The sequence below is a fragment of the Sciurus carolinensis genome, chromosome 9 (assembly GCF_902686445.1).
Source record: "Sciurus carolinensis chromosome 9, mSciCar1.2, whole genome shotgun sequence".
NCBI classification, from domain to species: domain Eukaryota; kingdom Metazoa; phylum Chordata; class Mammalia; order Rodentia; family Sciuridae; genus Sciurus; species Sciurus carolinensis.
This window is the reverse complement of record NC_062221.1, coordinates 96,887,684-96,902,991: the sequence shown is the minus strand read 5'-3', so window position 1 is coordinate 96,902,991 and position 15,308 is coordinate 96,887,684. Positions and strand designations below refer to the sequence as shown.

The 15,308-nt window shown below is 33.7% G+C and overlaps 1 protein-coding gene and 1 pseudogene across 2 annotated transcripts in view; one reads left to right on the top strand and one right to left on the bottom strand.

The window, feature by feature from the left end:
- Epha6 (EPH receptor A6) overlaps positions 1–15,308 on the top strand; it is an 874,627-nt gene that overhangs the window by 228,214 nt on the left and 631,105 nt on the right. The window lies entirely within an intron of this gene.
- Positions 9,846–10,541, bottom strand: LOC124992513 (calcyclin-binding protein-like; annotated as a pseudogene).

Here is a 15,308-nt window from a genome sequence, read left to right as displayed (position 1 = left end):
AATGGATGTGAGAAGAAAGGACATGAGTCCAGGTCTGGTCCTTGGAGAGTGGAGAGGAGAAAGTGGACTAAGATTCCCCGTGACTTGGTTATGTCATAAAGACTGAACAGAAACGACACTGGTGTATAAGTGGCACATGAAACATCCTGGAGTTGTGATGCAGCCTCCCTTGTTTGGGATTTAAAAATATTGATGGCTGTATCAGTCAGGATCTGACAAAGAGAGGCCTCTGTGCATTGGACAGGGAAAGTGAATATAAAGAATTTTAACTATAACAGGACTTCAGTAAGGTGGGTTTAGCAAGTATGAAGAGAACTTGTAGAGGATAAAGTATTAGCAGAAGGCATAGCCACCAACCCTTAGACCAAGCCAGAGCTCCTATGAAGACCCCACCTCCCTCCCTAGCAGGGCTGAGGACTAGATCTTGCTGGAGAGGGCTTGGCTGTGTTCAACACCTGACAGAAGTCTTTGAGATGCTAACCCAGTGGACATGGCTGGTAATTTACACACAGTAAATTGCCAGAAATTGGTCCTCCAGTGTGCCTATGAAAATGTTCATAGAGGTAAGTCTAGCTAGAAAACTGCCTGAAGGAATCCTGGGTTACACAATGGGTGCCACTGACCACTGTGCACTATAGGAACCAAGTGTTGGGAAAGCTCTGCACTTTGCAGAAACCTGTTGCTGGAATAGCTCCCTGTTCTTCAGGAGCCAGAAGCAGGAGCCAGAGCAGGGTCTGGACAGGCTGCATACCCTGAAGGAGGAGCCCAGAGCACCATTCCAGAAAGAAACCCTCCTCCTCCAGTGTCCTTCCAGTGCCCTTTCCTGACAAAATTTAGCATCATGCAAACTGGCAAGGAAAAAGGAAACCAGCTCTGTTTACACAAAGCAAGCAGTAAAGGATGGGTTTAGAGTTGAGGGCCCATAAATCAATAACTGGCACAATGGATTACAGAGTGCTTGGAGGTATTATAAATGGTGTAGAGGAAAAAAGGCAAAGTTAGGTGGTTACAGACATATTGAAGGGGCAGGGCCTCCAGAAATAGCATAGTTCATATTCTTTAATGAGCACAAGGATATTGGCTCTGTATCCAACACCTTATAAAAATAGATATTCAACTACTACTTTTTTGTGCATATACCCTGGGACTGTAGAGAGAAATTCACAGAAGAAAACTTGTGGAAAGTGTTTATGGAATTAGCCTTATTTTCCATTAAGTATCAATTCATACAAAATCCTCAGTTTCTTAGAACCATGTGTGGCAATATAAATATCAGATTTTACCACGATGTAGGTCATGGTAAGTACTATAAACAAAATGATCAAATGTTAAAGGTGTACTTCTGTCAAATCTTTAGAGAAGCCAACTTTCATCCAACAATCCTAGAAAGATTTCTTTCTTGCAAAATATTCTTAAAAAGCCAACTGTTTCTCTTTCCTAGCATTTATCTCAGTTTGTAAGTACATATTAATGGGCAGTGTTTGATTGAGCCTATATACCCTATTAAGCTGCAAGCCTTAGATGGACAGAGACTGTTTTACCCCTGTATTATTTTCTGAGTACTTCACCAATGCCTAGCCCAGACTAGTCTGTCAATAATAATGATATATAAAAATAAGTTTATTGGATGAATAACTGAACATATCATCTCAGGTTTTCATAAGATGGTATTGACAGTCTAGAAGAATTTCTGACCATTCTTCTTGGTGCCATTGAAAGGTAATAACATTTCCGTCAACCTCATTTAGGTAAGGAATGCTTCTGATACCAACAAGTATGTTGGTCAGTGATTTTCCTATTTACATTTTCATATTACTTATGAGGCTCCCCACTCTTTTGCTCAAAATTGCTATAATCTCCACCTCTGTATGAAGCTGCAGCACTGTGTAGACTCCCGTTTCTAGCCACTTTGGTTTCACCATGCCTGCTGCTTCAGATTTTCTCCTTCACTGACTCATTCTCTTCCCAGAAAGCAAATAAAAGGGAGGGGAAAAAAAAGCCTTGATTAAATTCTCAAATTTTTAATATATGTATACTGCTTTAACCTATTCAAAATGTACATACTCACAATTTGGGTGAAGTGTATTTGTGTTTTGAAAAATATGCTGCCAATAGAAAATATATATCTTGCATGAAAATTAATACCTTGAACTGTGACTGTCAAAATTCTTTGAAGTAATGGGCCTTTACAGGGAGTACATTATTCAGAATAGCTTAAAATATGCAAACAATGCACAAGGAGATTCATAGGCTATAAAATTATTCTAAGCCAGAACAAAATTTCCCTGATCCTTAAAGGGATTTAGCTATTAATTTTTAAATGCTGAACATAGTTGACATTTCAAATTGAATTGTTACTGAAGTAATCACATCGAATCTCTTGGTTAAATGTTCAAAGTACAGCGCATGAAATATGCATGTTACCAAATCAAAGCAAAGTCTTTCTTTAGAATACATGGTTTTTAAAAATAAAATGTTAGATGACTTTTATTTAAAATCATCTCTTAATAGTAAGATGCAATTACTCTTCAAAGAAAATTTGAGTATGTAGAACTTCAGGGATCTGTACATGTATATGCTATAATTCAAGCTATTGACTATCCAATGTTTATGAGGAAGTGAATTTAAAAATTATAAGACACAATCTCTGAAATCAAGATGCTTAGAGTGTAATAGTTCATACTGGGAAAATACACCATTTCACGGCAGTATTACATGTCACAGGTATTTCCAAAATGAGATTTCCCAAAGTATGAAATCAATATCTTCGTTATTACATTAAATGAGTTTATGTGGCATGTGGGCCAACATTTTATAATTCCATTTCATTTTAATTTTGTATGGATGCCTTCTCATTTATTCAAAAAATCTGACATGGTTTATTTTTAGTAACTCTATAAAGTTTACTTTTTAATCTTTGTAAATCATCTTGATTGTCTAAAATTCATGTGTAAATAATAATACATATGGAACACAGATGTTCAGAATGCTTATCTAATTACTGATGATTACAAAACATGTTGAAACACAACTTTAAATCCAAGTTTGTAACTGCTATTTTTTTTGTATTAATACTAGCCTCATGTGAGAGATTCTAGGAGTAAGTGGTCAATAAATATTCAGATTAAGTGTTCAATAAATAAGATTAAATTCAATAAATAAGATTCAGAGTAAGTGTTCAATAAATATTTGTCTACTAAATGAATTAAGTTTCTTTTTAGAAATATTATATTTCTTACAAGTAACATTCAACATCTACTGCATTTATTTTTCTATTTAGTTCTTTGTCATTTACTTATAATCCAGAGTGTTTTACCATCTACCATGGGCTCAGAGGAGTTTTTGACAGTGCCTCTTTTTCTAGGAACTTATATTCTCCAAACAGAATCTCTTTTACAGAACTTTCACAGAAGAAAATATAACATTTACAAAGCAATCCCCAAAATGCCCATATTTATCATGAAAACTAGATAAAGAGATTGCACAACATATGAATTAAATTAACTTTTTTTTGTAGTCGAGTATCTAAAAGTCATTTACACTGTTGAGTTCAGTTATAAAATAGGCCATATGTCCTGGGATTTCTTGGTTTTAGGAACCATAGGGAACAGAAGAGTTTCATAAAATATTTCCAGGCAAGTCTTGTAGAAGACATACTAGTTCCAGATGGGATGAGTTTCTGTTGATAAGACTCAAAAGAAGCAGAGGTTTTATCTTATCAAAACAGATGTCTGTGGCTACTAACTTTTCCTACATTTTGTAGCAAGCTGTCTCACTGAGGTTTTCTCTGCACAGTAAATGTGCAGTGAGTTAATTTAGGGACTATAGAGATTTTAGGATATTCATTACTTATTTACAAATATGTTTCTATTTTTTTGTTTTAATGAACTTAAAGCAAAAGTCAAGTTTTTTCATGTCTGAGTTCTAAATGTTTTCCCAAATGTACCCAAATCAGTGCAATAACTGTCAGGACTTATTCAGGAATGATTTCAAAGAAAAGAATTATTGTGATAATTCAGACTGATCCGAAGAAGCAGACAAAATACAGAGGCAGAGACCAATTTTAATAATTTAATAAGTGAAGAGGAGAAGTTTGCCTTTACTTTTGTACAGAAATCTCTTAGAGTGGTGTTGGGATTCATGAATCTTAAATTTTCCCTCCGTTACCTTCAGTAAATAATGGTGAATTTCAAGTGTTTATTATTTAGTTTATGCTGCCTACCAGCATCCACCTGTCTTAAGAAAAAAATCTAAATAGTATATTTTACATCTTAAATTTGTAACATATTATGACTTGAAAATTAAATTTGTTCAAATATTCATTTAGTCTTTACCATGCAGTAGATAATATTGTGTTGTATCAGAAATACAAAGGTCTAAGACATAGTTTATGGTCTAAGGAGCTTCAGACTTAGGTGAGGACCCTAAAGTTTTCCATCGTGTGCATTTTCATTAAATAGAGATATAAAGATCATAGCTGGTAAATGAAAGATGGACCTTCACATCTGGTGTTGAAAAGAGACTCTAGTCAGAGTAAAAGTTTGGAATCAGAGGACTCTAGGTAATGAAGAATTTGTTAAGGCTGAAATTATTCATGAAAACCAAATATATCCAGAAGAGAAGCAATGGTGAGAGAGGAAAGGGATCCCAAAGAGAATGTGAGAGAAACCAAGCCCAGCACCATGTGCAAACCAAGGGACCCCCCCCCCCCACACATACACACGTATTTATTTTGATATGTCATTTAAAGTCAGAAAAATAAATGAGGACCCCTCATCTTCTTTTGCAGTGCTGGGAATTGAACCCAGGGCCTCATCCATGCTAGTACTTTAAAATTAGGAAAAATTTAATTCTAAATATTTTGCCACATTAGGAAAGGAGTTCTAAGTTTTCATTAGGAAGTAATTCCATTTAAAGTTTTCTCTAAACAGCATCTATTTGGCAGTGTAATGATGTACCATTTAACAGCCGTAACACAGTGTTTCTGGCAAAATAAGCATGCATTTTGAATTAAATACAATATCAAAAATAGTGCTTTTTTACTTGCTCATTCTTAGAGTTTGAACCTTTATAGCAGTTACTAATGGGCTGTGCTTTATGATTATTAAATCTTATAATTCAACATATAATTAAATAAAAGGGAAAATGAAGGGGAAGTGCCTCTTAAAAATACATTTTCTTCTTATAATGGTGATGTTTTTAAGAATTAGGAATAGTTTGTTTCTCTACCATCTCTGGCTCTTTCATGTCACTTGGTCTTGCTGTTGCTGTTTTCTTTTCCTGGAATGCTGTGTCACAGATGTGGTATGATGGACTGTTCTCAGCAAAACCTTCCTTGATGCCGTTCTAAAGGAGCTTTCTGCCTACTCCACTACTCACTTTATTGTATCTCTTGGTTTTTTTCAGAGATTTTAACACTAATCAAGGTTATCTTTATCATCTGTTTGCCTAATAGTCTACTCTTTGTATCCCTAACATGCAATTCTTCAAGGGCAGGTCCTGCGTGCCAGAACATAGTTATCAATAATAAATAAATGTTCCTTCATTAGTGAATGAGCAAAACAAAATAATATATGTGTTCTATATTTTAAAATTGGCAGTGTACTTCACTAAATACATTGAAACATGAAGCATTCTCATAATAGGGGAAAGTAGAGGTGAGAGGCTGTGAGAGCTACCGAAAGCATTCATACTCTCTAAGCCAGAGGAGCTCATCTGGACATCTTTATATTCTGGTTTGTTGATGTCAGTTGTACTAAAAACCAGTGTAGACTAAATAGCACATTATTGAGGCTTATGAATCATTTTTTGTAAGGTATTGTAGAGCTAACATTATTTCTGTAACACATCTTCCTTTATGGGAAAAGCAGCAGCATTATACTTAATTGGTACAGCATCAGTGATTGTTTTCTTGGGGAATGTTAATATAGTAATGATTTTGAATTATTTAGTATCTTTACCATAATTTTAAAAAATTTTGTCAACAACTTGTATTTGTCCATAAGACCATTTCTTGCATCTGATTAAGCATCTTGCGTAGGTGCCAAAGTGGAAAGGAGGTTGAGAGCTATTGCTCAAAGTGACCTCTATTGTGAAATGGGTGTTCTGGGATTGCTGTCACCTAAGTTACAGTCTTTTTGAGGGAACAGAGATGGTGAATTTGTCTTTGTGTCTGACTGCCTTGTCAGTCCCTGATATCCTGGATATGATCTCAAAATTAATTAACAAATTAGATAAATGGCATGATTCAGTCAGCGTAATAAGGTCCTAGGAATTTTTTGTCACCAATTGATAGAATTCACACTGCAATTCTAGACTTTTACTGGCTAGTGATAGTGATTATTTTCCTCAAAGGTATCCTATCATTTACTTAGGACTCTCCCATCAGAAAAGAGGAATGGGATCCCCTGTTTGTCAATGATTCAAAAAGCTGAGGGAACTTTCCTTGTCAGAGTTGTGGTTTCTTAGGAACTAGGTCTTTCTTTCCAGACTTCATGTATCAGTCACTGTTTTTTTTTTTCATCTTGGTAAACTTTTCATTCCTTACTGTTCTCCACTCCCTCAATAAGAATAGTTGAAGGAAGTGATGCTGTTTAGAGGAGTGCCTTTGAATTTAGGGGCTGTTGCCATTTGAAATGTGTCCCACATACAGATATTGAAGTCTCAGTCCCCAGTACATATGAATATGACGTTATTTGGAAATAGTATATTTGCAGATGTTCAAATTAAGATGAGATCTTTAGGCTTGATCCTAATCTAGTGTAACAGATATTCAAAGGGAAGGGCAAACACAGACGCACAGAGAAGACAATGCAAAGAGACAGATAATGTGATCTATGAGCCAAATGAAGAGGGAGGCATAAAACTTTTGCTTTCAGAACTGTGGGACAACACAATCCTGTTTTCAAAGCACCGAGGTGATAGGTATTTTCATTTTTGCTTGTTTGTTTGTTTGTTTCATACCAGCCTTAGGAAATTAATACCAGGACAGAAATTAATTGAGAATCATGGGTTATATGACAATAACTGATTGAAACAATTTAAACACATACAGTTGGTTATTAGGGCTTAAAATAGAAAAGGGGATTTTTTAACTAATGATAAAATTTGTAAATCACTTATTTTTATATGAACTATAGGCAATGTTGAAAACAAGTCCCAAAACATAGGATCTACCCACTGCTTGTGACGACCTTTTGCCTGAATGTTAAATGTTATCAAATGCTTTTTAATCTAACCTTAGATTTTCCCATTAGGCGTGGTACAAATCAGCCCTTAAATTAACTGCATTTTTTCCTAGGTTCAGCAGCCTACTGAGAGGTGCGTTTTGCTCACAGCATGTGGGTCTTCCACTCCAGGCTTCAGATTAACTTCTACATCAAAAGCTCTGTAACTGCCTGTAGCATAGAGCAAAGTGCCCTCTTCTATTTTTCCTATCTTCTGTTATCATTTTTATGAGGAGAATCTGCTTTCTTTTTTCCACATGGCTGTTCACACCACATGTGACTTAGAGTTACTCTAAAATAAGAAACTGCGGATGTGTGACAGCTGAGATATGAGATTGCTTTTACTTTTTTTTTTTCTCTCTTTTAATCAGGATAGAGTCCTTGGCATCCAAATGGTGTATCTTGCATGTAATTCATCCCTTTACCCTATTCCATTTTTCTTTCTGATCAATGTCATATGACATTAAAAAATTTCTTTATTGAACGATGTTTTAACATGCCTCTAATTTTTCCCAAATCATATTCCTTTGGAAAATTGTCTGGTTTTGTATGTGTATGTGTGTCCGAATATTTAAAATGACTGTTGAACAAGAGGGGGTTAAAGAAAAGCATGTACAAGTATTTCCTTATATCATAGCTGACCCAAACACTCCACTGGGATTCCTCGATTTTTGAAAGATCTCTTCACTTGAAGGTGAGTTCTCCTTGAGGGAGATTTAAGAACTCAGGACAGGAGAAAAATTAGGTTGTTCAATCTTATTATTCCACTTTTTACAGTCATGCTATTAGAATCAGTGACCAGGAATAAATAGCCTAAGGCAATGGAGCCAAGAGAGATAGTATCTCTACTAGCCCTGGAAAGAAATTTCAGAGATTTTTGTCACACAATGGAAATTTTTAAACTACATTTACACAACTAGTCTTACTCCATTAAAGGCACTATATTATTTAGGCCATACAGGGGAAGTTTTGTCTAAAAATTTATGTTAATATTTTGGCAATCTCTTAAACTTTTTAAAGGTAATTAAAAAAAATATTAGTAATGCATCCTTTCTGTAAAACAAAATTGAAACAGTTAAATCAGATTTATTTTTAAAAGGTGACTCTTCCATCTCATATAATCCTAAATCATATGCAAAACTTAATTTTTTTCGTAGCTATTGAGAAATAATCTATGCATATATGCATCTATATGAAAGATTATTGCTGTTATTAAGTTACTTATGGATAAGCATATCTCTCCTTTCTTAGAACTTCAAATTATTGTTTTAAAACAAAATCTGTGTTAGTTTCAAATGGGATTTATTCAAATCCTAGCAAAATTACATGTTTTCAGCATGTTTATTGGCCATATATATTTTTTATTTATGAGTCACCTCTCTGTGCCTTTATTCATTTGTCATTCCTCATTAAAACTTTCTGTTGTGTGAATAATATATGCCATTTTATGCAAATTGAAGGATACTATAACTACATACATTTTAAACTTATATCCTTTTCCATACAGAGTATATACCATGTTGTATTTCACAAAAGTGACATTACTTATTTTGCCATTCTTCCTCTCTATGGGCATTTAGATTATTTCTTTTCTATTTTGGCCTATTGCAAGTAGAAAAATCAGCATATTTAATGTGTATTTGTAGCACTTATTTGAGTTAACATGTAAAATATTAATGAAATTAAAATTGGTATGTTAATGGGAACATACACTTCATATTTTTATATATATTTCCAATTTGCATTTTAAAAAATTGAAAGCAGTTCACACTCTTACCAACAAGCAGTGTAAGATACTGTATCTTTTCCCATAATCTAAGTAACCTTTCAGTGCTATCAAATGTTTTTATTTTTAGATGATCTGTTAATTTTAAAATAGTGGTTTAATTAACAATGTTTTAATTTTTAAATACATGCATAAGGTTGGTCTTGAAATATTTTGGATTATTTATTTAAATAAAAATCCGACTTTATTGAACCTAGAAATAGATGAATTTTCAAATTTTTTGCTTAATGGTTATTACTTTTATATGCCATCTGATCCACAGCAGACCTTAGTAATTGCTCCTAAAAAAGATGCTTATCCTTGCTTTTATTTAGTTTCAATTTCAATTTTGTTATTATTTAAATCTACACACAAACATGTGACTGGATTATTAGTGCATGGTAATGCACTGCTTAAGTCAGAAATAAGCAATCACTCTACAGCACAAGTACTTTCAAGCACAAGTACAACTGCATTTTATGCAAAACATCAGGTTTTACTCATTACATTGATTTGAACTGATGTACTAACTTACAGGCAAGCAAATATTTCTAGCTGAAGAAAAATAATGTACCATTTTCATTAGGTAAGACTTGCTTTTTACATTTCAATTAAAATACCATATAACCCTTTCTTGGAGGGAAAAATGACCAGGTACCAACGAAACCATCTTTGGAGTATTTAATAAGCACATTTTATTTAAATAAATCCTCCAGGAAAGAAATGGAGAATTTACTGCCTTTACTGTGTAAATAGTTACATCAAATTTATATGTGCAGCTCTCCAACATTCCCTTATTGGAAACATCCATATTTCCACATCACAGTTCCCAGAAAAACTTTTTAAAAAAACTCTCAAAATTCTGTATCTCCTTTGACTTGCTTCTCTCTTGATTCCACCCAGGCTTTATTAATGGTTCGCTTCATATCATCATCTCCATCTTCATAAATTTTCTTTAGAACATTCATTAATCCCTCACTAGGATCTGTTTCAGTGTCATATGAAGCTTTTCTTTCTCTTTACATTCCTTTTCAACCTAAGTCAAGTATTCCCACTGCGTGTTTTCTGCTTTCTTTCTACATAAGATAAGAATTGTATCAGTCTAGAGTTTTTTTGAACTGCCTTCCACAGAGATTGGTTTGAAGAGATTGTTCACAATCATGGAGTAACTCTTCCCATTTAGATTCTTCACCAAAAGATCAAATGACCTCTCTGTGAAATGCACCTGCACATTCTCAGTGGGAACTTGATGAACTCCCGTTAGAGTAAAGTAGATTTTCACAAACTTATCTGACTGATCCCATCCATAATTACTGACTTTCACGGTATATCCTGTTGTAATGGGAGCAACCACAGTAACTGGCTTTTCATTGTCAAGAAGTTCTGGTTTCTTCTGTGATTTCTGTTGCATCTTGTTCTTTATTTCTGTCTCAATCTTGTTTTTTTTTTTCTGCTGTGAGGGCATCATGTACTCTTTTCCTTGTGGTCTTTTCCAGCAATACCTTTGCCTCTTCTAGATCTTTCTGCAGCTCGTCCAGAGATGAAGCCATGGTGCACTGGAGACAGGAAATGCTGCGCTGACCTGGGTTATTTATGTTTGTGTGTGTATGTGTGTTTGTGTGTGTGTGTGTGTGTGTGCGCGCTACCAATTTAAGTGAAGAAAAGATTCTCAAACTTTTCCTTTTAATAATGAGCCCAATAATATCTTTGGATTTATTTTAGTTTTATACATATGTGAGCAAGCAGCTTTGATTTATTTTTGTACCATTAAGAAATAGAGATGAATATGGTTACTGAATCAACAAGTAATGGAAACAACAAAGCAGAGGACCAAACTTAGAAACTACTCTCTGCATTTCACAGCTATAGCATTGTTCTCTGAACTCCGGTCATCCAAAGACTCCGTGGTGCAAATAAAACATCCACATGCTGTTTAAAGTTGGAAACAGAATAGGATTATGTATTCTCATACACATCTCTGTAACGGATTGGAGAGCAGAGTTGACACCTTTGGGAAGGTCCTCAACAAGTGATGTTATCAGTATGAGTTTTATAATGTAGAATACTGTCTACTTTTCTGCCATTGGAGAGAAAAAAATTGAACTTCTTTTGTTCATTTTCTGGTATGTCTTTCACCAGCAATTAGGACAGCCCATAGCTTCAGGCAAAATGCTGGAATTTTTTTAATGGTGAAAGGGGAAAAGAAAACAATTCTGAGAACTTTGAATTAAAAAGAACTGAAAGGAGAAGGGCAGAGAAGAATTTTAACAGGAGTATGGCACATGTTTACCTTTATGTTTTGTTTTTGCTTATTTTAATGTTTTGCTCACTTAATAATAAAGATAAATATTGATATGTATGTTAGAAAATCTGGGTATTTAGATGTCATATGTTCAATCTTTTTTCAGTTTTTCATTTGAACTTTGACTTTTGTGGGTTGTTTTTACTACCACAATAATTTGATTTATTAATGGGGCGTTCAGGTGCTGTGTCACATTGTGAAAGGCAGTATGATAAGTTTAGCTTTTAGAAAATCTTTGGCACTCTAACTTAAATTTCCATTCCTGCATAAACATTAACATTTTTTCACCTTAATAGTTATCATTATGAAAAATATGCTTTTCATGACAATGTATAGTGGATAGCAATCCAGGTTATTTTACTTTCATTATAATTAGTAAATTAATTAATCGACTAGTGCTTATCATGTGCCACCTTTTTAAAGGTATTATAGCCTTGCAATGAATGTCTGTGTTAACGTCGCAATTATTGAAATAATGTGAACTTCTGGACATGGTTGTATAATGCATAGAAAACTCTGTGGTACTGGAAATGATAACTGCACCTCAGGCTGTAGTGTGGGATTGTGAAGGAAGGAGTTATTCAAGATATGGCAACCATTTCACATATTGCTGTTTTCTTCCTTTAGAGTCTATTTTCCAAACAAAACTTACTCCAGAAATAAGTAATTTTCCTCCCCTAAAGCCTGACAACTCTCCAAAACTACTTATATCGCATAATTACCATTTTCTGTAACTATTTCTGCAAGAGGAATCTTTAAGAGAATGTTCAAAGAGTGTGTAAGAGGAACCTAATTTTAGGAATGCATAAAATGTGCAGTAGTGGTAAGAATAGAAATTACAGGATATGAAGAAACACTGTCAATGACTTCTGACACTTTACAAATTGAACTATAGAAAACCAGATGAAGCAGAGAGGATATTCTAAACTGTCAGTTTAAGAATATATAGTGTTTATGCATAAAGCATACATGTCTGTGATCCATACGATATTTCACACCTATGTTGTATTTGCCTATTCTATTTTTTTACTCATATAAAAATATAATATTCATATGAATATGAATATAAGGAAAACCATAATTAGAAATCACATATTCCAAATTTTTTGATATTAAGCTTATATTCTTATTACACTGTTGTGCATTTATAACAGAATGCATAGTATTGTGCTTATATATTTTCATAGTTATACTTAGACCATAATGTAAGAAAAGCACTTTCAAAAAATAATGTCCCACTCTTTTAAAAAATCTGAACCTTTTGGGGTGTAACTTTATGCCAACTGTTTTTATTAAAGGTTTTGTTCCAGTTTTGTCTATGTCTGTTTTCCTCAGTAAGATAGATATTCTTATCATATTTAAAAATAAAATATTTTTGACAAATTACCACTAAAGAACATGTAAGAAGCAAAATGTCAACTATTTCTGGTCAAGTCAGGAGTTTAAAAATCATTAATGCAGAATGAATGAATCTGTTTAAATTAGGCATAAAGGAATGAAAAATTTAAAATAACCTCCAAAAAGTATAAGAAAAAATTCACTTATAATATTATATATGAAAAGTTAAACATTTTAACATGTAAAGGACTCATAAATAATTTTTAAAACACTACCCTCCCTATAGAAAGCCCAAGCAAAGGCCAAAAACAGGCAGTGTGAAGAAACATTAAAAAAAAAACTGAGTTAATAACTATAATAGAACAAAATCACTGTAATCAAATATAGGTTAGTGTTGGGTGTGATAGTTGTTTCTTCCTATCAAAGTAACACATATTTAACAAATGAGTGTGTGTATTTTTCTGGCCAGGGCGGATTGAAACTGACACACTTTTAGTGTGATATATTAAAATAACCATTTCAGGACAGAATTTGCCAGTAGAGCAAGAGATCTTAAGTCCATATACATCTACCATGTGATTCCACTTCTTTTCTAAGAATATGCCTACCCATACAGGTTAGGATTTTGTCCACTACAATGTATAACAAGGAAAAAATGTAACCTCCATGTCCACATGAGATTGTTTATCAACCTGATAGACCATAATGAAAAAATTTTTCATGCATCCATTAAAATCATGATTTAAAAATAATATTAGAAAATGCTCATTACATCTTGATAGAAGAAATTTTAAAGAACAGTATTTATTTATCAACATAAAATGAGTTTTAGAAATTTACCTTGGATTTGTGAACAAAAAAATCCATTAAAATATAAACTTTTGTGTTTGCCTAGTGACAAATCTTTGTATTTTTGTAATTGCAAAGGAAGTATATTTTATATGAGTACATTTTCTTCCTTTTTTACTTAGTTAATTTTATTACTTTTATTTTTAATTGACATATAGTAAGTGGAAATGTATGGAGTATCAAATGATATTTTGATACATGCATACATTGTGTTCTGATTAAATTTGACTAATATAATACATCACCTCACTTAACATTTCTTAGCAGTAAAATCTTCAAAATCCATTCTTAGCTATTTTGAAATACACAATACATTATTAGCCATAGTCCCCTTACTGTGCAATAAAACACCAGAACTTATCTAACTGTAGCTTTGTACCCATTGACCAACCTCTACCACCCACCTGCCAATAGTGGTACTCACTGCTGCTCTGTGCTTCTTTGAGGTAAACTTCTGTAGACTCTGTGGATGCGTAGGTCTTGTGGTAGTTTTCTTTCTGCATCTGGGTTATTTTATTTAATATGATGTCCTTCAGGTTCATCCATGTTGTTGTTAATGACAGGATTTCATTTTTCATGGTTCAGTTATATTTCACTGTGTGTTGTGTGTGTGTGTGTGTGTGTGTGTGTGTGTGTGCATGAGAGAGAGAGAGAGAGAGAGAGAGAGAGAGAGAGAGAGAGAGAGAGATATGATATACATATTTCTTTATTCATTCACCTGTTAATAGATACTTTGGAGAATTCTTTATCTTGTTTTTGTAAACAGTTCTGCTATAAATATGGGGTTGCTGATATTTCTTCAACATATTGCTTTTATTTTCTTTGGAGATATGCCCAGTGATGTGCTTGCTGAATCATATGGTAGCTTTATGGTCATTTTTTTTGAGGAACATATATATACTATTTTCAATACATGCTATAATTCTTTACATCCTTACCAACATTATGTTAGGATTCCCTTTCTTCTACATTCTCATGAATACATATCTTGTCTTCATGATTATAGCTGTTGTAACTAGAGGGAGATGATATGTCATTATGATTTTTATTTTGCTTTTGCCTAATGATCACTGATGTTGAGCATTGTTTGGTAAACCTGTTGGCTGTGTATATTTTTATCTTCTTTTGACAAATATCGGTTCGATCTTTGCCCAGTGTTTATTTCTAGTATTCATTAGGTTGCTATTGGGTTGTTTGAATTGCTTTTATATCCTGGATATTAACCCCTTAACAGATTACAGGTGGCAGATATTATCTCCTGTAGGTTGTCTCTTCACTCTGTTGATTATTTCCTTTTCTGTGCAGAGGATTTGTAATCCTGTTTGTCTACTTTGCCTTTGTTGTTTGTGCTTTGGGGACCTTATCAAAAAAATCCTTGCCCACACCAATGTCATGGAGCTTTTCCCCTGTTCTCCTCTACTGATTTTTATCGTTTCAGGTCTTACATTTAAGTCTTTAATCCGTTTTAAGTTGATATTTGAATATGGTGAGAGATAAAGGTTTTGTTTCATTCTTTCTTCTGCATGTGGGATACCCAATTCTCCAAGCATATTTATCTTAAAAGAGTTCTTTTCCCAGTGTGTGTCCTGAGCGTCTTTATTGAAAATCAGTTGGGTGTAGACGTGTGGGTTCGATTCTGGGCTCTTTTGTTCCATTGGTCTGTGTGCCTATTTTATGTATGTGTGCTAATACAATGCTGTTGGTTTTTGTTTGTTTGTTTTTTTGACAAATACAAAGTATATATTTACAAACCCCCAAAATCAAAGGCTGAATGTTTTCTCTGATATTCGAAAGCTAATTCACAAAGGGGAGGGATAGGGAAGAATAG